The sequence below is a fragment of the Plectropomus leopardus genome, chromosome 16 (assembly GCF_008729295.1).
Source record: "Plectropomus leopardus isolate mb chromosome 16, YSFRI_Pleo_2.0, whole genome shotgun sequence".
In the NCBI taxonomy this organism is placed as follows: domain Eukaryota; kingdom Metazoa; phylum Chordata; class Actinopteri; order Perciformes; family Serranidae; genus Plectropomus; species Plectropomus leopardus.
In genome coordinates, this window is record NC_056478.1 from 24315973 (window position 1) to 24340924 (window position 24952).

The 24952-nt window shown below is 39.1% G+C and overlaps 1 protein-coding gene across 4 annotated transcripts in view; it reads right to left on the minus strand.

Moving 5' to 3' along the window:
• The window catches only part of myt1la (myelin transcription factor 1-like, a), a 69275-nt gene extending 68339 nt beyond the window's left edge, over positions 1-936 (minus strand). For 3 of the 4 annotated variants that reach the window (XM_042503363.1, XM_042503366.1, XM_042503367.1), the window contains exon 1: positions 558-626. The gene's annotated coding sequence lies outside the window, so the exon portion shown is untranslated. Of the gene's footprint in view, positions 1-557; positions 627-908 lie in introns of those variants that run through there. The other variant, XM_042503364.1, reaches the window with a different exon arrangement.
• Positions 937-24952: the final 24016 nt, after the last annotated feature.

Genomic DNA, 24952 nt, shown 5'->3' on the forward strand with positions numbered 1-24952 from the left:
ATAGCCTACACTCACTATACAGAACAAAACAGGCTTCACAGCACCCTATAGGAACATTACGGACATATTACAAGGATATAATAAGATATTATGGAGCACTGGGTGCCTCAGAGTAATAACACGGAAATTATACATGATAATGAAACATAAACATAATCAAAAGGTGCCATGAGGTCACAACAGACTGAGCAGCACAGCTCACTGTAGGAATGTCTTTAAACTAAACGCAAGAGTGGCAACAAAGAGCATCATGACACAATGTAATAAGAGTATTATAGGAATATCACAGCAGCTTTGAGACAACAGAGGCATGACAGTCACACTATAGGAGTGTTATAGGAGTGCCATAAAGCAGACAATGTCCCTGTAGAGGCGCGTGCAGACACAAGGAGAGGGATATTTTAGAAGACTGTCAACAAAACTGAAACAACACAAGCATGACTGACAGGCTGTGTGGATGTTATAGGTAGAGGTGACATTAAAAAGCGCATATACAGAGCGTCAGGACGCGCAAGAGTATTATGGGGAATATTATAGATAGAAATGAAAAAACATACTGGTATGGCGAAGATGGAGACTCCTCTAGCTGTGTCTCTTCTTCCTCCCTCTCCTCTTCCTCTCTGGTCGGAAAGTCTGCAGCCTCCTTCACTCTCTCTCTCTCTTTTTCACACACTCTCTCTCTTTCAGTCTCTCTTTCTCTCTCTCTCTCTTTTGTCGCCGTGATATCTGGCCGTGCCTTCACTGGATGGAGGAGGAGGAGGAGGAGGAGGATGGAGGAGGAGAAGGAGGGGGGAGACCCAGACAGACAGACAGGAGTAGAAGAGGATGATGATGGTGGCGATGATGAAGATAGTGGAGGGAGAATCAGACACTGCAGCAGTAGAAGAGGGTGAAGACGGCGGGTTTACCTCTATCTCTTTCTCTCTCTTTCCTTCCTCCTCTTCCCTTTTCCTCCCTTTTTCTTTATTTCACGGGGGCGCGCACGCACAGCCGGTGACGCGCCGATGATGGAGAGCCAGCAGCGGCGGGAGCGCGCATGCAGGCTCTCCAAGGATGGCAGTGCACTCCCTGCCTCTCTCCACCACTCATCTCTCTCTCTCTCTCTCTCTCTCTCTCTCTCTCTTTCTGAATTAATTCCAAGCGTGTAGACTGTGTGTGTGTGTGTGTGTGTGTGTGTGTGTGTGTGTGTGAGTGTGTGTGTGTGTGTGTGTGTGTGGCGGCCCTGCAGTCAGTCTCTGGGTGTTGTTTTGATTTTCCACCCCGCAGACCAGATCTCTCTCTCGCTCGCTCTCACACACACACACACACACACACATACAGACACACACACAACCAAAAGTCTCTATAGGCGTTGAAATGCATCAGTGTGTAATTTCCTTTGTTCAGCTCTGTGTAACAAAGCAGTCAGACTGTAATTTAAACTGTAACTTTATTGTTATTATCACTTATATCCTTGTATTAGTATCACTACATTTTCATTTTCTGAAGCTTACTTGATTATTGATATGTTGTTCATTAAAATTACTTTCCTCCACAGTGCTTGCTTTGTCCTGTTTTGCTTTCCACTTCATGACGAAGACCCTCCTATAGACTGTTTGACTGGTCAAAAAGCGCTGCACAGCGTCCACAACAAAGTCCATGTACAAAATACTAGATTTAGAAAATGTTTTGGGGGGGGGGGGGTATTTTTTACACCCTGTGCCAACATTTTAAAAATTGCTCTCTACAGTATCAACTGTAAAGGTGGTCGCGGCTCTTTCAGTCTGTAGAACAGAGCAGCACAGTCTGCATACACTCACAGTGGCGGGATATTTCCCAGTCCCCAACAGAGACTGAACTCCCAAGAGAAATGCTAGCATTTCAGAGAGGATGCCCCAAAACAACACTTTTTATGGTCAAGTGATGAAGCCCTCCAGCAGGAATTAGGCTATATGACTCTCATCTGCAAGAATCAAAGGAGGAAATCCACAAATTCAGGAGAGGGAGGAGGTCAAGGGGGATGGATGGGTCCATGAAAGGTTAGACGCAGAAGGAAAAAGATTGCTCTCTGTTTCTGAGTTGGTTTCTTTACACAGAAACTACAATCATTCCCTGACCTCAATGAGGAAGTCATTGTAACTCAAAACTTGACTTTCCCTAAATCTACCCAAGTTCACCAAACCAAACCTTTACCATAATGGTAAAAGAATGGAGGTCAAGGTCTTCAGCATATTAGGGGGGAAACTTCCTATTGAAGTGATTTGTCCTGTGTATCCTGATGATATATACATAATATATATCATCAGGAGATCTGTTTACAGATCACAACTATTTGTTCTAAATCAAAATAGGCTAAAGCAAAGATAAAAAATATGTTCAAATCTATATCAAAGAAAATTGTGCAGAGCTAAGTATTGAAAAAGCTCACCAAATTCAAAAGGAAGTAGTACACTGACTCAGTGCATGGCAGCTATAGTATTCAGGACATTGCTGTAAATTAGCTTAATGTTGAGTCAGTTTTCCCTAAATAAACAATGGTTTGATGATGATGATGATGATTGATGGTCTTGTTAAGGTTGGGCAACTAAAACACTTTGTAAAGTTTGGAGAAAGATCTTAGTTACTGTAAATTCGATGATAGGTCTGATACTTGCAGACACATACTCTAGTCCTCTGCATGAATGCTGTTATTGAGTGCTATGTTATTTGCTACCATTCGTCCTTGCACATGTATGTTCAAAAGTAGCCACCATATTAAGCTGGGTATGTACAATTTGAGGCTGTTAAAATGTTGTTAAAACAACCTTTTTTTTTACCAGTACAAAGGCCAACCTTTCCATTGGTAAATCACCGGCAAAACAAATTCAAACAATGATTTATGTGCTTAAATCATATGTGTAAAATAGACAAAAAATTGGCCTGTTGATGTTCTGGCTGTATACAATTGTCAATAAACATTTATTTGAAAGCGCTGAGGCACATATAAGTTTGTTTAATTACACCTGTATGGATGATAATAATGCATTGTTGCCAACATTTCTCTTGTTCATGCTAATCGTGATAGGAAAAAATAGAAACCTCAAAGAGGCACATATGTTCTTGCTATAGCACGATCAACGTGGCCTTCGTATTTTTCGTCAACATTACGTGTCATGTCACCATTCTTTGCACTTTCAAATGCTCACATGCGCTGTGAGAAAAAAGGTGCACGTATCAACTCTTCAACTATGCAAGAGTTCAACAATGGTCAACTGACATTTCTCACGTCAAAATTTCCAATGGCCACTTGAGAGCAGTTGATTAATCCATGATTGGACCTTGCTCTCCCTCATACGCTGCACAGAAAATGATGCCACAACAAAGCTGAAATTCGGTCCAACTGTAAAATGAGTCGAGCAGCTCAAAAAAAAATCATGTCAGAAACAAATTCAAATCATGCAGTGTATGCCCGATCTTTAGGGTTCGGACTGGATTGCTGCATGTTAAGAGGTAATTATGCACTTTGAGTTAATAGGGAGCATTCCTGCTTCCACATTAAAAATTTTTCTGGTGTTTTACTTTTGCAATTTGCGCAGTTTTTGGCTCAAAATCAACTCATCATGGTACCCCGGAACTCTAAAACACATTGAAAAGCAGATTAGACAAGAGAAGGTGGCAGATTTAGTCTATCAGACTAAATGCAAGGCTAGAACTATTTCCTGGAAGCAGTGCATTCAGTAGAGTACTGGCACCTTATAGATCTATCACTTTGTGCTTTTATTTTTAGCTAGAATATAAAGGTGTTTTTATTTTGTAAAGATTGATATTTTTGCTTCCTCTCTCAACATAATTTCTGCCTTTCTGTCCATCTTTCTCTCCATCTTTCTCTCCAATTTTCTTCCACCTTTGATTATTCACCTTCCTCATCCTTAAATTCATCATTTCCCTTGACCTTTTCTTTATTTATTTCCCTCCATTTATCAAGGATTTACCTATTTTCTGTCTGGTATCCCCCTCACCTTTTCCTCTTTTTCCTACTTCCTGTTTTTTTTTATTCTCCAATATTTTCCTCCACCCTTCCCCTCTTCCACTGATGACTTCCTCCTCCCTTCACCCTTCTTCCCGCATCCTCCTGACTGTCTATGTCCTTCCATTCATCCGTCTCCCTCGTCTTCCGCACCTACAATCTCTTTGTCTTCCCGCTGTCTCTCTGACAGCAGACTGGAGTGAACTGAGGACACAGAGACAGAGAGAGAGGGAGGCAGAGCGAGCTCGATTTGAACAGACTGACCTAGATAGACTCTCCTTTCAATAAAACATAGACTGAGAGAGGAAGTGCAGGTCTCTCTCCCTCTCTCTCTCTCTCTCTCTCTCTTCATCACTATCTTTGCCTCTTTTGGAGAGTTCACTTTCCAGCTCAAGATTTAAGTCCAAAATCTCACAAATTCATTTTCAGCTCAGTTTGAGCTAACAACAAAGGTCAATACGGATGATTTCACTATTAAAAATAAAAGTTGTAGGTACCAAAGCAAGTACATTTCCTCACATATTGGTTTATTTTTTAGCAGATTTTTCCCCCAATCTCACAATGTCAAAGCCTCTTTACGTAAAGTTTGAACATTTCTGACTTTGGCGACCCCTAGTGGTAATTCTGAAAATTGACACTAATTGGCAGCAATGCGCACACACACACACACACACACACACACACACACTGTTACACACACAACAGGAAGCTGAGCTGTGAAAACAATGCAAAAGGTAATGACAATTGTGGAGTTTTGGAAAAGAAAAAAGATAATCATTTTTATCAAATGTGCTCCACATTCACCCAATATAACAATAATATGATAAATATGATAATATTACTCTCTAAAAGGGACCATTCTGCCCAACAAGTACTTTCACTCACCAGGTTTTTTTATTCTATGCAAAATTTTTGAATGGACACATTATTCTATCATGTCCTCTCAGCAGAAAACACCAGGCTGGTGAATATGAATCTCTCACATACCAGTTGCCAAGGCAGTATACTGTGTATGTATTTTTAGACCAGACTTAATTTACATCCTCTCTCTTTTTGAGCCTTTCTACATTGAGCATTGAAGTAATACTAGCTGGACGAGTAACCAAGCAGTCATGTTTTGTTGCCACATACTGTTCCAGTAACTAGAGACCCCAAAATTAAAACATAAAACATGTCATGTTAGGTTGTCAAGGTAACCCTGAGGTCTACGCCGCACAGCTTGCAGTGTCGGGGGGTCGTGGTTTTAGATGCTAGTTTCATGTCACCCCACCAATCTGCAGTGGAGGAAAGTAACTAAGAACATTTGCAAGTACTTATGTTTACTTGAGTATTTTAGTGTATAATAATAGATTCTATTTTTTTACTCCACTAAATGGTCTATTTATTTATTTATTTTTGTGATAAAATGTTTTATTATTATAATTTTAACAAACATAGGAAACAAAATTATGAGTTGTAAGGTTACATACAGAGTTGGCATTCTTACAATAAGCATACCTGTATCAGGCCCAAGACCTTACTGTTCTGTTCACTGGTAAATCATGCTGTTAAAATATCCCCAAATATAACAACAATATGATAAATTCAATAATATAACACTTGTAAGGGGACCGTTCGACCAAACAAGTACTTATACTTTCATACTGTCCAGGTTTGTGTATTATATTTTATTCAAGGAATTAAAATCTGTTTACTTATTGTTAAAGGGTCAATTCAGCCCAAAGTCAAAAATTCACATTTTTCCTTTTACCTGTATTGCTATTTATCAATCTCAATTATTTTGATGTGAGGTGCTGTGCTGAAGACACTGGCTGCAGAGATGTCTGCTTTCTCTCCAATATGATGGAACTACATGGCGCTTGGCTTTTGGTGCTCAAAGTGCCAAAAAAAATGCATTTGAAATTTCAAAAGGCAATGTGTCTTTTCAGAAGTCATGACCTGGTTACTGAAGATTGATCCAGGTCAATATTTCTGTAAAGAGTCATTGCTGTTGAGTTTCTCTATTTTGACTCTGTTTTATTCTGAGGTGAAGTTTCCCTTCATCAGTTAATTTTTCTGTGTTTTTGATTGTGTTACTTTTTAGTGCACCACATTTTAGGCTTGCTATTTTTGCAGTAGTATCCTTAAGTCAAGGCAGATTACCGCATGTACTGCAAATCAACACAAGCGTCAAGATGAATACAAAACTCAGTGTCTGCTCAGTTTAACCTCATCATCTCTTGCGGTCAGGAGGTCATTAGCCTAATGTGGTGTCACCTGTTTCAGCCTCCACAGAGCTCATAAAAACCAGCCCTCCTCTCATTCGTCTCTGTTTCTCTCCTGGGCTTTGGCCAGATTTGACAGTTTGTCTTTTGGAAATAGTTATGATTGTTTATTTGTATTAAAAGACACATTTACTGGCACTTTATTTTGACTTGTCTCCCCGCATTGTTACCCACATTGAGCTACAGAAAGCAACAGAAATGCACTTTTCCATCACTCTGCTCGACAGCAAAAGTGTCTGTCGTAACAGATGCCTCTCATCAATTCCAGAGCCACATGCTGGAAGTCAGACTTCAATTTAGTTGAACTTTGGCTTCTCTCTCGATTGGAAATAATGGTCTTGCTCTGTGCAGTGTTCAACTTGTGTGATTGCTGTGAAAGGCAAGGTAAGTTTAACAGTACCTTTTAACAAGACAGTTCAACACACATAAAAGGCAAAAGATATACAATAAAAACAACAGCACGTAAACAAAAATAAAGAAGATAAAAATTAAGTTAAAGAGAATATACAGATTAAACAAGAGAATAAAAAATGAGGGTGAAAGCCCTGTCAGTAGTGTAGAAATGCAGGAATGAAGCAGAGAGGCGCTGCCTGGTTTCCATCTCATCTTCAAATAAGATAATATTCATGTGACAGAAACGTGCACTGATCTGCATTTTATTTTTCCATCTTATGGAAACTTGCTTAAAACTTCAAAAAATATCTGGATGGAAACATAATTTCAAACTAAATTCTCAAAGAAGCAGAGGCCTTTATTTTTATCTCAATAAATTCAGTATATGTCCTTTTTTTTTTCTTACAACACTTATTCTATCCGTTACATTTTGAGGTCAAGTGGCAACCTCCAAGGCAGAGCCCACACATTAGTTCCAAAAACTGCAGTTTCTTGAATGGCCATTTGAGGCTGGCTCCAAAATTGAGTAAATCCTCATAGACCCCATGTTAAAATGCCCAACTTTAGAGCAGAAGTCAACATGTTTACAGCCTTTTTATAACTCACCTGTTAGATTTTATTGAGCCGTAAAGTTACACATATATAAGGGTGGGGCCACATGACTGAAAAGCCAGATTTTGGTGGGTGTAAGTGGGTTTTTGTGCAGTAACGACGCTTCACAATGTAATGGGAAAGGTTACAAGGGGTAAAGTGATCGGTATTCATCGGCTCTAGCTCCGATTGACTTCAACAGAAATACATCATGCAGGTGGATGAGCTAATCTTAACCACTTTGCCAGCGAGATGCAGTGAAATACCATCACAAATTACCATCTGTCTCAACCCAAGCAGTGCTCAAACACTGACATAAATTCAGTCAAGTTGGAGAGAGAGACTGAAAGAAAAATAAAAAAGAGGTAATCACCATAACATTTTCACTGGCCTCCATGCTGCTTTCTATTGCTGCTTTAAAACAGCAGTCCACAAACAAGTGGATATTGTTACAGTAGCTAGATCCATTATTTATAAAGGACAATCAACTTAACTCCCCCCAGAATTTGCCATTATGGGCAGATCACAAGATTATAAGTTTTTATTGTGGGATAAAAAAAAAACAAACATCTGGAAGTATTGAGTTGTTTTTTGACGTATAACTTGTCTTGCCTGAACTCTTGTTGTGTGGCTCAGGCTGTCACGAAACACCTGAAAGTAATTTTATTATGCTGGTTCATTTGTAAACAACATTTATTTCATCTATTTGTCTGTCTGGGAGGGGGATCCCTCCTCAGATGCTCTTCCTGAGGTCACTTTCATTGTTTTCCCAGTTTAAGTTTTCTGGGGGGGTGTTTTTCCTAATCCACTTGGAGGGTCAAAGGATAAGGTGTGTTGTCTGTTTTGAAACCCCTTGAGAAAAATTTGTGATATTGGGCTACTTGAATTGATCAGAAGAACAGCAGAGAAGACATGACTCGGAGCAGCAGAAAATATAACATGACTGATGTTACTTATTCTGTGGAAATGTACTTTTAACTGAATTAAGTAAGTACTTACTTCACCCCTCAATGTTTTTTCACCTGGCCTCTGTTTGTCCCTGGCCATGGCTGGCAGACTTTTTCATGAGGATTCATGACACATGAGATGAAGGTGACCTTGTCTTCCTCCTCAGCTTGACCCTCGCTGTCGGCTCTGTTCACATAACTCTGACAATAAAAGCAGCTTGATGTTTACTGTGATAGATTACAGAAACTTGAGCAAGTTTCCACCCTCTGCAGGTTGGTCTTGTCTGATCAGATTCACACCTTTACACACACACACACACACACACACAAATCCGTCATCCTCACACTGATCTAAGCTGGTTAGTGAGATTTCTGTCGTTCCTACCTGTTTGGATCTGAACCAACAGACACATGCTGTCGTCTTCTCTGGATGAATTCAGAGACGCACTCCCTCCTCCCCTCCCCTCCCTCTCTATAGGTCTGCAGTGTGTAGGTGTGCGGCAGTGTGTAATAGGTTTTTCAGTGCAGCTCTGCAGCCTCAAGCCTCCACCGGGCTCAGTGGGAGAAAGTCAATTACAGCAGGGCTGAGCCTGGCCTGCGGGGGGGCGTATGGGAGGGAGATAAGAACGTAAAGATGGCTGCCGCCGAGCGCTCCCCCGGCTGCATGCATGGGCGGCGAGCTGCTGCACTTTGCCCTCCTGCATCTTTCCAGACGCAGAGCCAGAGAGCTGCAGCAGAGAAACACGGGAGAGGAGACAATGTGACTGCATTCAATATAATTTATTTTAAAGTTTATTATCGATTGCTTTTTTATTTTTCAATTTAAAGGCTAAATCACTTTTTCTCATCAGCTTATGTTTAAGAAACGTCTAGTTATTATTTACTTCATGTATTTTTGTAGTTTTGACCATCATTTATATTTGTCATGATAACATCGTACAAATCACGTTTATTTTTAAAGCTGGGGAATACAGTGAAATCAGAAACAAAGTTGAGCTGTCACAATATCCACCTGATTATTGCCATTTTTCTCTCTCTCAGCATTTTCATTTATACCGACTCCCTCTTGACCTGCAGCAAGGCCTGCTCCTGCCATTTCCCATCACATGACTGCTCCACCCACCTATACCCACTTCCCTCATCAACTTTGCAGTATACACTTGCCCATTTCCACATGTTTCCTGTCAGACTGTTTCTGAAACTTTTATATTAACCTGCTTGGTCTCTGCGAATCTGGGACCTGTATTCAGTGAGTCATAAAACACAAGCAGACAGGCGATCAAGGTTGTAAACAAGCATTTTATCTTGATGATCTAAACAACTTCATCTGGATGTAAAACTGAAAGTGAGTACTGCTGAAATATTGGTGATAACCCCTTAATGAACAGGAAAAAAAGGCTGAAGCTAAACTGATATCGTGTCATCAGAATTTGAGAAGTTTTGTGGAGGATATTTTTCATCCTACAGTTAAAAACTTTATTTTCTGGCTGATACCAGTATTGCTAGACTCAGTACATTTTACTTTGATTGCTTTTTTTGACTAAAAATGAAATAAAATACAGAATGCAGTATTCCTCCAACAGAGTTAAATAGCTTTAATCAGCAATGTGGAGAGGACAACATTTCCTGTCAGGGGTGCCGTATGGGGGAGAAATTTTAGTGACTCAAGATTGTAAGGGGCCCTAAAAAAATAAAACATCGTGATTTATTTTTTCAATAAAAAATTATTAACCTATCATCATTAACAGGAAGGTTTTACTTAGAATGTGCTAAAACAGTAGTAAACATCCAGAGAGCCACTGTATTGCTTCACCCCCCTGTGTTTTCATGAAATGGTGCAGTCCCGCCCCTAAACCTGCCGCATACGGAACAAACCATCAGAGACAATTGAGGAGTGTCAGTGGGGCCGTGACGACGCCAGGAAGAAAAGTCTGAGTACCAAAAAAAAACCCAAAACAAAACAAAAGAAAGACAAGAGAGAGAAAAGAAAGGGCGACATACTGTCACAGTTCTTCATAAAAAAAGGTGGGTCATCGTGAATGGTGGAAATTAACCTGTTAGTAGTGAAAGAGTCTACGTCTTTTCCCCTAACATTAGCTAATATCTTCAGTTTTGATTTTGCGCCGTCATGTAATCAACACAGACAAACTTTTAGCGAGTTATTCATCAGTAAAATAGTTGTCCCTGTCCCTGCTTGGTATCAGGCCAAAGTACAGGTGCAGCTTCATCCTCAGCAGTCCTGTCTCCCCCCCACAGTCCTGCCAATGAACCAGCCCTACTCCAGCTGAAGAAGGAGGTGAGCAGCACTGTCAAATCACATGTCAGCTGATAGTTACTGAAGTTTTGGGTATGATGGTATCTCCAGTGGTGGAGACTGTAGGCCTACTCAGATGTTTTACTGCCACAGCATTACAAGAAAAATGTTTCTGGAGTGAAAGTTTAGAAGTGTTATCAGCAAAATGTAGCCTACTTAAAGTATCAAAGGCAAAAAGTACTTATAATACAGAATGGCTCCTTTCAAAATATAACCACTCAAATATTACTTCTATGATCATAGCCTGGGCTGCTAAGGTTATCAAAGAATATCATATGGTTCAGTTTGCATGGTCATGTAGTTTGTCAGCGTGGAGCCAATTTTAGATACTACTGGGTAGATTAATAGTATAATACCAGTGATGGATGATGTACCTTGAAGCTATACTTAAGTAAAAGTACAGATGCTTTACCATAAAATGGAGGAAAAGTATATATTTTATTTATGAAATGAAAAAAAAAGAAAAAGTGAAAGACCCAAGTAACACCCAAGTAAAGTGCAGATTCTGCCAAAAATACTGAAATACTGTAAGACATTGTTCATACTTCAGTACATTGCACTATTGTATGATATTTCATAACATCAAACAAATATAGATATATATGTTTTTTATTTTAAAAAAAAAAATCACAAGCATAAGTGTCAAATAAGTAAAATTGATGTAGTGGAGTAAAAAATTAGTATATCAAAAGCAGAGTCATTTAAAGCTTTGAATGGGTCGATGGGGTTCTGGAGGTGTGGTTACAGCGTTTACACAGGATTCACGTGGCGATGGGGCCCAATTTGATATCTTTTCATGCGGCAGTGCCCCTGATTCCTTATGGGAAATACTAACGTAGCATTTTATATTTAGAGGTCCATGATTTCCTAGAAAGCTTCCTGGAAAGAACAAAATGATTGCTTGTTTTTAGTTATAACCAAAGGGCAAAGAGTTCTTAGACAGTTTGTGAGGTTTTATTTATTTCTTGTGTTGAGCTCATAAGCACTTGGTGATTTACTGTGGAAATCTGAAAAACTAAAATGTGAAAAATGTAAAGTTCAGGGAAAAAGGGGGGGGGGGCATTTTGGGACAAACCACGGCCCTGAGTAAATGTTGTTTTTGAGACATAAAAGAGCAGATGTGAAACAGGTTGCTGAGCTCTGTGTGGTCGATGTTAATCTGTGGCTCAGACGGCTGCCAGGCGACTGCAAACTGGGGGTTGTTGTTGTTGTTGTTGTTGTGTTTGTTCTGAGCTGTATGTTCAACACTCGATCATAAGCTACACATATAAACATACATAAATCCAAGGATATGCAGAGATTGGCTTTCAGCTGGTGTGTTTTTGGGGTCTGCAGCACAGAAACCAGTGAAAACAACTCCAGCCAGGTGTGTGTGTGTGTGTGTGTGTGTGTGTGTGTGTGTGTGTGTGTGTGTGTGATCTTGTAATTCTATATTTTTGAGGTTTGAGTGTAAATCTTAAACTTGCAATAACTGAGGGGAATTGTTTCGGCCAGTGGAAATAAGTTGTGAATGCAACATACATTATAGAGTATGACATACTGTACAATTGATGTTGTGAACTTGTGAGCAAACAGTTGCTTATTAACACATCCTTGCCTGGGTCAAAAACAGTGAGTCCGCCCACTCCACCAGGTTGAAGGTGAGTGATTCCTCTGGCACTGTGATATGAAACAGTGGTTTTTCAGTTAAGATAAAAAATGACCAATGAGCACCACAGTGGCACTTGATTAGCCAATCAGAGCCATGGGCAGGCTAACACCATTAAGCAGTACACTGGAACGTAATAATAACAATGCAACGCTTCTTCTGAAGCAGTTCCAAATCGACTTTTCCTCTCAATATTACCTGACGTCATAGTTTCTATTACTTCACTCCGCTCCACTCTCCAAATACCGGCAAAACAGGTATCCTGGCATGGCTACGCATCAGTGTGGACTTAAAATGACTTGTTCTATTATATAGAGGAGCGGGTGCATTATCTGTATGGGCCTTTCCAAAATCGGACCCTACCCACTCCTACCTTGTCTCAGAGTGTCACTCTGTTTATAGTCATCTTTGCAGCTGAATGAAGCACCCTTTATCAAGGTGTAGAGTATAAATTGCAGCAATTGGGACAAACTTCCCTCTTTGTGGCAAAAAAGGGAACTGTCGTGATATTTGGTAACCATAGAGAAAATAATACGTACTCTTATTTAATGTTCTTCATATGTATCTGTATCACTTTTATTTGAAATGGGCTGCTGTTTACTGGAGTTTTGGTATCTTTTTGAAATAAAAAAAAGAATCTGTAAATGAATAAATAAACACATAACTGAATAATACATAAAAGGGAATAAAACTTTCACTCAGATGTTTATAAGTTGCTTTCTTTGCAACAGTTCCTGTAAATATACTACAGTTTACAATAAAATAAACATGACTACCATTTTATAGAGACTAGAGAAGGGTGTATTTAATCTTAAAAACAATATAGCATTTAAGATTTTAGCATTTGTATGACAGTATTAACGGTGTATCTTATTGTGAGCAGTTTACGATCCTGAGGGCAGTCGCACAGAACTCTACGAATAGGCTACGAAGCATCTTCGTGACAAACATAATTCATCGTTTCATCCAAGTATTCGATCTTTAGTGATTGGTAAGGGAAAATTGAATCCCCCTCCCCCACAGAAATCGGTTAGAGCAGACGCAATGTCAGACTGAAGATTGAAGCTGTGCTCTGAAAAGAAATTATTTGTTTTAACTTTAAAAAGTTGTGTATGGGCTGCCTTAAAAGTTTAAGTTGTCCGAATCTGAGATGACGAATTGAGGCAATTTTGTAACGATGCAGCATGTCTTCACAAATTGACTCGACTTAAAAATTAAAAGCAGCCCAGGCACAAACTTTTTTATTAAATTATAACGAATAGCTTCTTTTTACAGTGTGGGTTTAACAAGTTGACAGTTCTGTCTGATATCAGGCAAATAACATCCAACAGTTACTGAGCAGCGTGAATGTTCAATAGCAGCGGTGTTTGTGTCCACCCGATGAATATAAGTCCAATATTCATTTTCTTTTAGATCTGTTTTTGGTCTCCACCAACTCAGGAGGGATATATCTCTCATCTTTTTAGCAGCTTAACACTCCACTATGTTCACCAGCTAGTCTCTGGGTGTCTCTGTCTCTGCTGAGCATGTGGTGCACAGTGGATTTTTTACAGTTTTGTCTCTAAAACTGATGCGGCGAGAGTGAACCAGAACAGTTCAGTTATGGGCCAGACAAATAGCTGCAACTCACTGTATAGCTCTGTAAAGCCGAGAGAAGCCAGTGACCTCTTTCACATTGTCATTTCATGAAGTATTATTGCTGCTTTAAAGTGAGGACGTTTTGCCTGGTCCTCATTTCTTCAAAGGGCTGTTTGAGAGTTAAAATTAGTTAGAATTTATTTACAACTTTGAGGGGATACAGGAAGTGTTATGTCAGTGGAGGGTCCTCGCACGAACAGAAATAAAATGTTGTGTGTGTGTGTGTGTGTTTCTGAAAGCCTAAAGCTCCTGGCTGCACAGGATTAGCAGTCTTGCGTTTCAAACAGAGAGCGAATGTCAGCCTGATTCTCTCTCTGTCTGCAGAAGCTAATAAGCTCCACTGGTTTCCCTCCTGCAGTGAGCTGATTACAGCGTTATACCTCATATACCCCCATTCACCTCCCAATACACCAATATACTCGCCAATAAACTACAATGTACTGTACCTCCGTACCTGAGTATACCCTTCCATATATGCCTATGCACAATGTGGTTCATCTCAGGAGGGTTTTTTTTTGCAATCTAAAGTATCCCATTATACCTGCATGCCTCCCTACATGTATTCCCACATAATGTCCATACTTTTTAGTACTTAAAAAGATGACTCTATGACTGTATCTACTAACAAGCATTGTGTGTGTATCAAAGCCTGATATATATCTTCTTCCTCTGTGCCATAGAACGAAAAACTATTAAAAAAACCCCAAAAAAACCAAAAACACATTGATAAGCCACACTGTTGCACTGGCTGACTTGTTCCGTCATTACCATGAACAAATATTGTAGTTTATTTCCACTTAATCCCACATACAACATCTTGCTGCCTCAAAAACAGACTATAGCACCAAATATGGATTAATCTGCTGCTGTAAATATTCCCAAAAAATGGTTTGGATAAAAACCACAGTGACCAGCTGTTTTAGGAAATTACTGGAACTTAAATTAAAATCAACTCAAAACTTTAAAATAAAAGTAATTTTGAGCTGTTTTCTTTTAGATGTATGTCTTCAGTAGGAACCTATGGGCCACATACAGGCTAAAGAAGGATATTGTCAGCCTTATCCTTTGAAATGTTTATCTTTTCCAGGCAGATATAATGTGACGTTACCATGGCACCACAAAATCTTTTTATACTTACTTACTAATGAACTGTGCGTGGAGCAAATCAAACCATGACAACTAACTACACAAAACTTTTCACACTTTTCACAATTAATTATTTTACCCTAACTTTCTCTTATTACTAACCCTTTTGTTGTTTACTTTAGATGGACATTTTCATCTTTACTTGTACTGGAGTACTTTCCATTGTCTTATTGCTGCTCTTAAATGAAAAGAAAAAGTCAAAAGGGTGCTGAGTACATTTCCCATTACTTATATCCCTCCATACAGGGCATACATACCCTACTGTACCTCCATAGTAGTCAAATATGTCTACTTCTCCATATAAGTCTACATAACCAACAAGGAATACAGACGCTTGGTCAGTGGCTTTTGACTTCAAATACAGACACACAAGAAGAATTAGTAGATTTAGAGACACTGACCAAGCGTCTGTATTTGAAGAGTTCAGAGTGAGAATGTGTTTACGTAACAGATATCCATTATATTTCCCACATGTACCTTTATAAACATCCATGTTTTCCTACATAAAACCTCATATACCTCATATAAGTCTATAACTAGGTTATACAACTCCATACTCTCACACATTGTGAGACCCTTTTGGTAAATCATGAATGTGGAGTCCTGTGTTACCCAACTCTACTTAAGTTTTTCCTAATTCTGAAGATTATATGAGCAGAGCCTTTGAATCAGCCATCTGTGTGTGTGTGCACGTGTGTGTGTGTGTGTGTGTGTGTGTGTGACAGTAGACTGTTATCCCAAGTGTCTCTCACCTGCTTTATATTCTGCTCCTGACACTCACTTAAACACACACTGATGGTTTTGGGATGAACTGAAAGGACTCGAGAGAGGCACAGTGATGACAGAGAGCAACAAAGTGATTTTTTTTTGTCCCTTTCCTCCATCTTTTGGTATCATCCGTCCTTTCTTTGTCCCTCCATCCCTCTCTTTCAACATGTTGATTGTTCACGGGGCCGATTCTTTTATACTTAGACTGCAATAAAATATTATGCTTTTTTCCCCCCAAAGAAACGGTTTCAACTAAAAACAAAGAAACTAGAATTACTGCCTCATGGATGTATGCCTCCACAAACCAATCAAGCTGCACTTGAAGTTAACATCCATATCAGTGAAAACATGGATGCTTTAGACGCATCTTCCCATCGGCAGCAAAGAAAATCTGTACATTCACCACAGTTTTGAGGTGAATGGCCGAGTGTCTCCCTGTTCCTGAGATATAATTGAATTTTTTGTTTGTTTGTTTTAGTTTTTTTGCGTAGAACATTATGATGTCAAAGTTAAGTTGGCCTTTGACCTTTTGGATATATAACACTTCATCATTTTATCCTATTAGAAATCTGTGTGAAATTTTGTCATAATTAGCCTATGAATTCTTGAGTTTTGGCCGAAAGCATGTTTGTGAGGTCACACTGACCGTGACTTTTGACCTTTGACCGCGAAAAGTTTATCCATGAGTCCAAGTGGATGTTTGTGCCAAATTTGAGAAAAATAGCTCCATTTGTTTGGCACTATTTTCAGCAGCAGATTGATCCATATTTTGTGCTCTAGTGCAGTGGTTCCCAACTGGTGGGTCATGGTCCAAAAGTGGGTCGTAGGCCCATTCTGAATGTACTGCAAGTGACTCATGAATGTGTCAAGTTTGTAAAAAAAAAAAAAAAAGAGGGTATTTTCAAATTCAGTGAATTTCTGTCACAGAGTTTTTATTTTGAAGTCACCTCCTTCTAAACTCTTCCTCTTCTCCTTCACCCTCTTTTCTACTCCTCTTCTACCTTGTTTCCTCCTCATCATCTCACCTCCACCCCTTCCCTCCTCTCTTCTTCTTTTACCTCCTTTTCATGTTTTTCTCCTTCCTCGGGACAGAAAGTTTCACCTGTGGTTTCTCAGCGTTGGCACCTTAGGCACGCAGATCTCCAGCTCACACCTCCTCAAAGCCTACCACCTCCTGCATCTCACACACACACACACACACACACACACACACACACACAGGCACACAGACACACACAGAAATCCATATTTGAACTCAGTTATCTAACGTTATTGAGGCCTGTCATGTTGCGGTGGGCTGTACATTCAGTGTTCGGATGGGGGAGATTTGGGAGTCGTGTGTGCGTAAATTATTCATCACCCCTTGAAATGCAAACGACAGCCGAGGCGAGGGAGCCGCCACACTATGTAGGTCACTTCCTATCTCGCTCGGCCGCCACGCTGGAGGAGAGAGAGAGAGAGGTATAAAGTGATGAATCGCCAATCAGAGGCACACGCAATCACCACCGACAGGAAGAGGAGGTAATGATGTCGGCCAACTCTTCGTCATTGGTTTTCTCACAGGGATCAACATCTATGTATCTATCTAAAGTGAAAATTTGACTCCGTCAGAGGTAACTTCTCCTCTCGTTAAAGTACTGAAAAGTAAAGGACATATTATTCAGAATGGCCCATTTCAGAATTATATATATTTTATATTATAGATTTATAATTATTTGATGGATTAATGTGCTGATTACTTCTGGTGAAGGTGAAACACATTCCAAGTGTTTTCTTTATCTGTAATATTATATCATAATATCTGGTTTGAAGCATTTATTGAGAGGGGTCAATTTGTAGTAAGCAATATATACGCAAACTTAGAAATTATTAATAAATATACAAATGTAGCATGAATATAATTAGTGCATTTAGATAACTGGTAAATACACCACTCTCCAACATTTTTTAAATAGTAAAAATTAAAATAAGAATAAAGAAAAAAAAGGAGAAAAAAAAGCATAAACAAAACAAATACATCACAATTTATTTAAGCTTTGAAATAAATGTACCGGGGGTGTTTGGGGTGAGGGAGTCTGTTGTCTCCGTGGAAACAGACAGCCATTTTGGATTCTCACTGGGTAGCTGATGGCGTAAATGCGGCTGCCATCAATCAAACTGTGGTTCCCCATGGTGACAGTGGCATCTGATCTGTGCTGCAGACACACACAAAGAAACACACACACATACACACACACACACGTATAATGCACTTTAACCGTAGAGACTCAATTAGTCATCATGATGGGTATTATGTTCAGATCATCGATCCAAAAAGGGGAAATACAGTGCATCCATGTGAAATGTACCAGCTGCAACATAAAGGTGATGAGCATATTAATGCATCAATAATTTTAAAACAACAACATAATAAATCATATTCTGATATGGACTATTCTAAAAAATTCATACTTTTACTTCTGGTATCTTTAGTAGATTTTTAATCTAATAGAATTCTGCAGGAATTAGTCCTAAAACCCGGAAATGGGTTAGTGTGTGAATGATCCTGGTTCCCTCATCTCAAAGTCAATGTTTTTTTGAGAGGGTTTTTGGTTAGAAGCCTGAAATGAGGTCTGTGGTTAACACAAGCTTGGTAGACTTTCATATTATGTCTTATGACATAAGTATATAGTATAAATATACATCAGTATATACCCCACCTGTAAACTTTGAAGCTTTTATGTGTCTTACAAAAGGCATTTGCTAACAAGTGGCTAAATGAGACTACAGAACATCATCACGCCGAACAGTACCTCTGGGGATTGCATTTACAATTCGAAAATCATAAAAGTGGTCTTCATTTGTGAAGATTATCTTCTTAACTTCTGAATGTGTAACACTTATTTTCTGCAATAATCCGAAATCAAATAGAAATCCCGTAGGATTTTTGATGAAGGAACCAGGGCAATGTTAACTTCGGTGTTGGCCCGTAAAAAAAAAACAAAAAAAAAACTTCATCCCAGCTGCACTCAATACTTTTGTACTTGTACTTGGATAACATTTTAAATGCAGAACTTTTGAGTATTTCTCCTCATACTTAAGTAAATGATCTGAGTACTTCTTTCATCACTTAAGCCTACTTTTTTTTTAAATTTAGTTCATGCATGTTGACACTTACAGCTTGTTTTCCAACATACATTGTATTAAAAGACGTCCAAAACTTAATTAAAAATGGTACAGGCTTGACGGTAAGGTGAGAAATGAAATGAGAAGGACACTGTTGGTTATATGCTCTCTACTTATCAATACTTTGAAACTGACGCTGAATCAGATGACTAGTAGGTGTTGCTCTTAACGCTGAAACCACAGAGAATTAAAACCAACTCTGGATATGTGCGAAATTTTTGGCTCTTTAATTTGAACATAGTGGAGCATTTAACAGCTAAAGAGACAGATATTTTCCTCATGAACTGGTGGAGACCAAAAACAGAGGTAAAAGAGTGAATGTTGGAATTATATTCATCAAGTGGATATATAGTGGGGAAATGAATATAAAAATGTCATATGACATGCCATAAAATGTACAATAAATGACAGCATTTAAGATCCCTTGAGGATGACCCTATGACAGTTCCTCTGGTGGCTCCCTTAGGACACACTCTAAAAATAGCTGTCTGTCTATTTGCCCTGTATTTAGGGAACGTAGCATGTATCTCTGTGGGGTTTTGGCTTTAAAAATGTTTTTTTTTAGCCTGATTTCTGCATAAAGAATGAGGAGAAGATTTGGAGCTGAATTAAGAAACACGAAGCCGGAGAGAGCCGCTGAGTCTGCAGGAGGCTGATTAACATTTAATACAGCTGAGAGACAGATAGACCGACAGTGTTACTCAAGGAATTTATACGAGGTGCTATAAATGAAAAGAAACAACATCACAACATTGAACATTGTCTTATTATGATTTCCTAATAAGAATCCTGTATTGTCATATAAAAATTAAATCCAAAGCCCCTGAAACTACTTCTTTATAATTAAATGATCATTTGACACATGAAGTTCAGTTTACTCGTCCTGAGGAGTAACATAATGTCTTCTGTGGCTCTTGAGGAGCGTTGATGAAAAAATAACCGTGATGATGTCAACAGGGGTCTAATGAAAAACACTATTGAATAACATAATGGAAATTGTAATTTGGAGGCCTGACTCAAAGGATGAAAGTCAGGATACCTCAGCCTCTGCTGCTTCAATTTTAACTCTTTAATTCGTCTTCTTATCTTTGAATCTTTCAACTTAATTAAAATGTGATAATGTAGAGTACTGCTTTAAATATGATCGATTGCAAAAACAAACTTTAGAAAGCATCTACACTGCTACAAAATGGTCACTGCGTCAGATTGGGCGATTATAATGTGATGAGAGATCAACTCTTGGATACAAGAATGTAGACAACCAATGGCGTCCGAAGTGGTGTGTAATTTACTCAGTCCCTCTAGGAAGTTGCAATGTTGCAATTGCAACCGATAACTCAGCTAGTCCCCCGTGAATTTTGCGCGACCTTGAGATTTTATTCAGTCAATGCCACTTTACTGCAAATTGGATTTTTTGAAACAGGTTAACATCTCATTTCATGAAGAGTTTCGTGCAGCGTATTGATTTGCTCAGTCTCTCCTACTGCTGCTGGAGTGTGAGCTCTATGCCTGGAACAAAGCCACTGATAGGATCACATGGCTAACGTTACCCAAGGGTTAACATATTTAACGACAGAGTCCGGCCCTTTGGGTGCCAGTGTCAGATTGTTGGGACTATTCAAAAGTTCAGTGTCTGATAAAAGCTGCTGCTGCTGCGTTAGCTCATGCTAACCACGCAGAGAAAGCAGGAGAGCGGCTCACAGAGATGGCCCTTCAGTGCTGCATTGAACTGCAGCAACAGCTGATCTTCGGTGACCAGCTCTGATTGTCTGCTAGGGTCTGAACCTGAGACAGCATCACAACTATTTTTGCTATTTTCACTTGTTCACGCAATTTCATTGCAAAAAACAAAACGCATAAAACCATTACAGCATACTTTTTTTTCTTAGGCTGCTGTGAAATCAGACATTTCAGGCTGCAGCAATCCCAAGAAAAGCCTGTAAAACTCTTGTGTAAGTGGACGCTGGCTGTCTTGCATTCAGTGAAGGAAGGGAAAAAAAAACCCCGACTGGATGTTTCCTTTATTTCTTAACTCCACCTGCAGCATCAACATCATTCCTCTTTCACTTTGCCATGTTTACAGTTAAAGAGCGCTCTGTGCTCCTAAAGGTCAATGTCACAGAACAAGTTGTGGAATTTGTCATACATGGCAAGAGAAGGTTAAAAGATTAGAGGGTTTTTTTTGGGACGTCTGTTATCGTCCATCATGATACACAGGATAAAACAACTGACAGTCACCCATTTATGTTCATTTTCAATGTTTTAACTTAATTAGTAAAAAATATATTCATTCAGGAGTACAAGAGTGAGAAGCTGAGTCAGTAAATAAAAGTTCAGGGCCTTTAAAGAAATAGATTTTTTTGGGGCCAAACAGACAGACATATGTAAAATCAGATAAAAACAGAGACATGTTATTAGATATTAGTAATTTAAAAAATGAGGACACTCTGATTGTCAAGCTGCCAAAACCTAGACGAGAGGAAGAGGGAAGCTGCTGAGAATGTCTCAAAATGTTGATACACTCATCCACCTGTAGTTGTTACCAAATTACTCTTCAGCAATGCCTCTCAGGCTGCCCAACTTTATACCACCCTGAGCACACACAATACAACAAAATTCATTTTTACATTTCCAGTGCTGACATTTTCTTTCTCTTTTTTTCCCCATATTGAGTTTTTCAACAAAGCTGCAGACACAACTGCAGCACAATACAACTGAAAAATCGAAACAAAAACAATTACAGAACCAAAGTGCTGGGAAAATCTATAAAAATCTGTTTTGATAAGTGATTTTTGAGATTGTACTCATCATTACACACAGTACAGTAAAGTCTGTGGACCATTTCTGTAAATAGTAAGAGCCTGGCAGCATGTTAAAGTGGGATCTGGATCACTGAGTATGTTTGAATGTTTGTTTTTTTTTGGCTCAATTGACCAACAAAAATGTCCAATAAAAAGTCAGAATAAATAAAAATTAAGAGCCGTTCAAAAGTCACCCCAAAAAATCTCATGAAGCCGTTTTTTGGTTTTTTTTTTTTTTTTTTTTTTTTGGTTGTTTTGGCTGACATGTCCAAACTCTAAGGATAGATCACTAGGCTAAAAACCACACAGCACTGGAGATATTATTATTAATTTTTTTGTGTGTGTTATAGTCAATTAGGAGATGCCCACGTAATAATAATTCCCACTATTAACTGCAGATGAATCACAGAGGAAGTTCTGGTTCCCCCGAAGCATACGATATAAAACACTCGATACTGAGCGAAGGAATTAGCCAAAAGAGCTAATTTATGTAGAAATATGCAGATGTTCGTTGGCCTGTGGCAGATCTCGGAGGGTTTTACTTTGGCTCCCTGTAATCAAGTGATACAGTGGGAGCACACGATATGCTGCCCGTCATTGTTTGTGTTTCGCCAAACTGGGATTGCATTCCCATCAGCTCCCTTTCCCTCACTGATTGGGATAAAACAGCAGATACCCCCTCCAAGGCTGATCCAGAACTCTGTCTTTACTTGATGTTTGTGATAGTTTATCGATGCTAAAATACAACCTGTAGCCTAACGCCTCCAACAGTGTGTGTGTGTGTGTGTGTGTGTGTGTGTGTGTGTGTGTGTGTGTGTGTGTGTGTATGTGTGTGTGTGAGAGAGAGAGAGAGAAGATGCATTCTGTTGAGGCAGGATGTGTGTTTGGGATTCAGACTGTCTGCCTCACTGGATCTCAGCCTGCTGCTGCAGACCTGAACAGCATTTTTAACAGCCAGCAGGAAGCTCGCAGCACCACACTGTCCCATTTCTTTACCACATACAGTACTCTGAGGAGAGCAAAGTACATTTAAACAAGTACTGCACTTAAATACGGTGTTGTAGCACCTTTTTTTTGCCAAGTATGCGTAGGTTTGCACATACAAGAAATGTGTTGTTTTGGTGCATCAAAATATACACAGGGCAAAAGTCAAGAACATAAAACATAAAAAAGCAGTGCAATTTAGAAAATGATATATATATATATGATATTTCTATCCATACATCTAACAGGTATAGTTACATTCTTTGCTGATTAAAGGGGAACTGCACCTATTTTCAAAATTCCCTCATATTATTCTTGTGGTCTAACACAGTCCAGAAATATTAATCAAAATGATCAACTCTCTCCACAATCCAAAAACAAAATGAAACTCAAATTTGTGAAGGTCTGGAGCTGCTCCACAGACAGTGAGTGGTGAAAGATGTTCTAGATGACACTGAGAGCAGCCGGGGGGATGTTGTGAATGGGTACATTTTCTGTTTCAGAACTGAGATCACAACAATAGAATAAAGCTCTTTTAGGTATAAAAAAAAGAAAACAAACACTCTGTGGGTCCACAACATCACGCTCCCATTCATGGTCCATGGAGCAGCTCCAGACTCTATACCCTATGACATCACAAGTTCAAGACTTAATTCACTGGTTTCTGGCTTTGACAGAGTAGCTCATCTTCACAAATATTGATTGAACTTTCCTCGGCCATGGGAATAATATATTGGAATTCTTTATTTAGGTGGCGTTATCCTTTCAAATTGTTAATTACACCAGCTTACAAGATAGGGTGCATTTTTAGCCATGCTAGCAGCAAGTCTCTAGGGGTAGTGTTGATCCACCACCTGGTTCAGACCATAGACTGTACACAAAGGACTACACGCCCCTGCTTACCCCCACTGTGCTTAAGTGAAGGTAAAATATCTGAGATACAAGTGCTGCCATCTTGCAGGAGTGATGTCACCCTCGAGAGCTGGAGTCTGCACAGTAGCAATATCCTTGGTTGGGGAGTTCCCGCCAAAACACCTGTCGAGCGAGCGATTCGATTGAATGTGAGCACATGGATTGGCTGTCACAGCTGTCAATCATGGCAGGAAATCTCCTTTTTGTAGAATTGAATAACTCATTAAAACCACCTTTATCATAAAAACAAACACTTGAACAAACATCAGGGTGATGGGAACTACCTTCAGTGTTAGAAACGTATAGATATATACATAGAAATGTATATGGTGTGTACTTAGAGCTTTTAGTTTGGCCCATGTCCTATTCACTAACATGGAGCGGTGGGCTTTATGGCCTGTACTGCAGACAGACACCAGGTGGCGATCCAGATTGAAAAGTTACACTTTGGGGGAGCTTTATATATGTACAGTCTATGGTCCAGACTGAAATACCTCAGCAATTGAATGGTTCATCACCAAATACCAGCAAAACTAATGACTTTCCCATCAGCCTCAGCTGCACTTTGTGTTTTGTGCTAATTAGTGAATACAACCATTCTAGCACACTAAATTAAGATGGTAAACATTACATCTGCTTAACATAAGCGTGCTAGTATGGTGATGTTAGCATTTAGCTCAAATGAAGAAACACTGTGGCTAATAAACACAGCCTCACAGAGCCGTAACATGACTGTAGACTCTCGGTCTTGTTCTCAAGTAAATTATTTGAATACTTTCTCACCACATACGAATTTTTATATTAAACACTGGTGCACATTCCTCAGACAATATTTTGCATATTATTATTAAAAAAAACTGTGTAGTTCTCCATTTTTAAGATGTAGAGATGTATTGGTGTATTTTATACAATATTTTTAAAATAATGTTATTGTCAATTTTGTTTTTGTTTATGATTCTTGACTGTTTGTCGTACTTGCTTTTATCTTTAATTTTCTCTCATTTATTGTTATGAAGCAAATACAAAGGCCCATTTTTAGTATTGAAAGCCTACTTGGCAATAACCTAATTTCTGAGAACCCCCAAAACAAACACATATAACCAATAACTGGACAATCATGTTGTCATGGGATTTAATTTGATTTGTGTGTTTAATTGGTTGTTTCGCTCAGTGACCCTGAACTCCCTCTGACTCTTTTTCTCTATTTCTTCTCATTTTTCCCTTTTTCCTTCTCTCTCCTTTCCATTGTTTTCATGTCATTTTTCTTTCCGTATCGATGTTTTCTCATTTCACTTCCTGCTGATTCTACTTTGTCTTTTCTTCTCCATCTGTCTCCATCAGTCATCTTGCTTCCATTCCCCGACCACCTAAATCCTCCTGTTCGTCTTCTCACTTT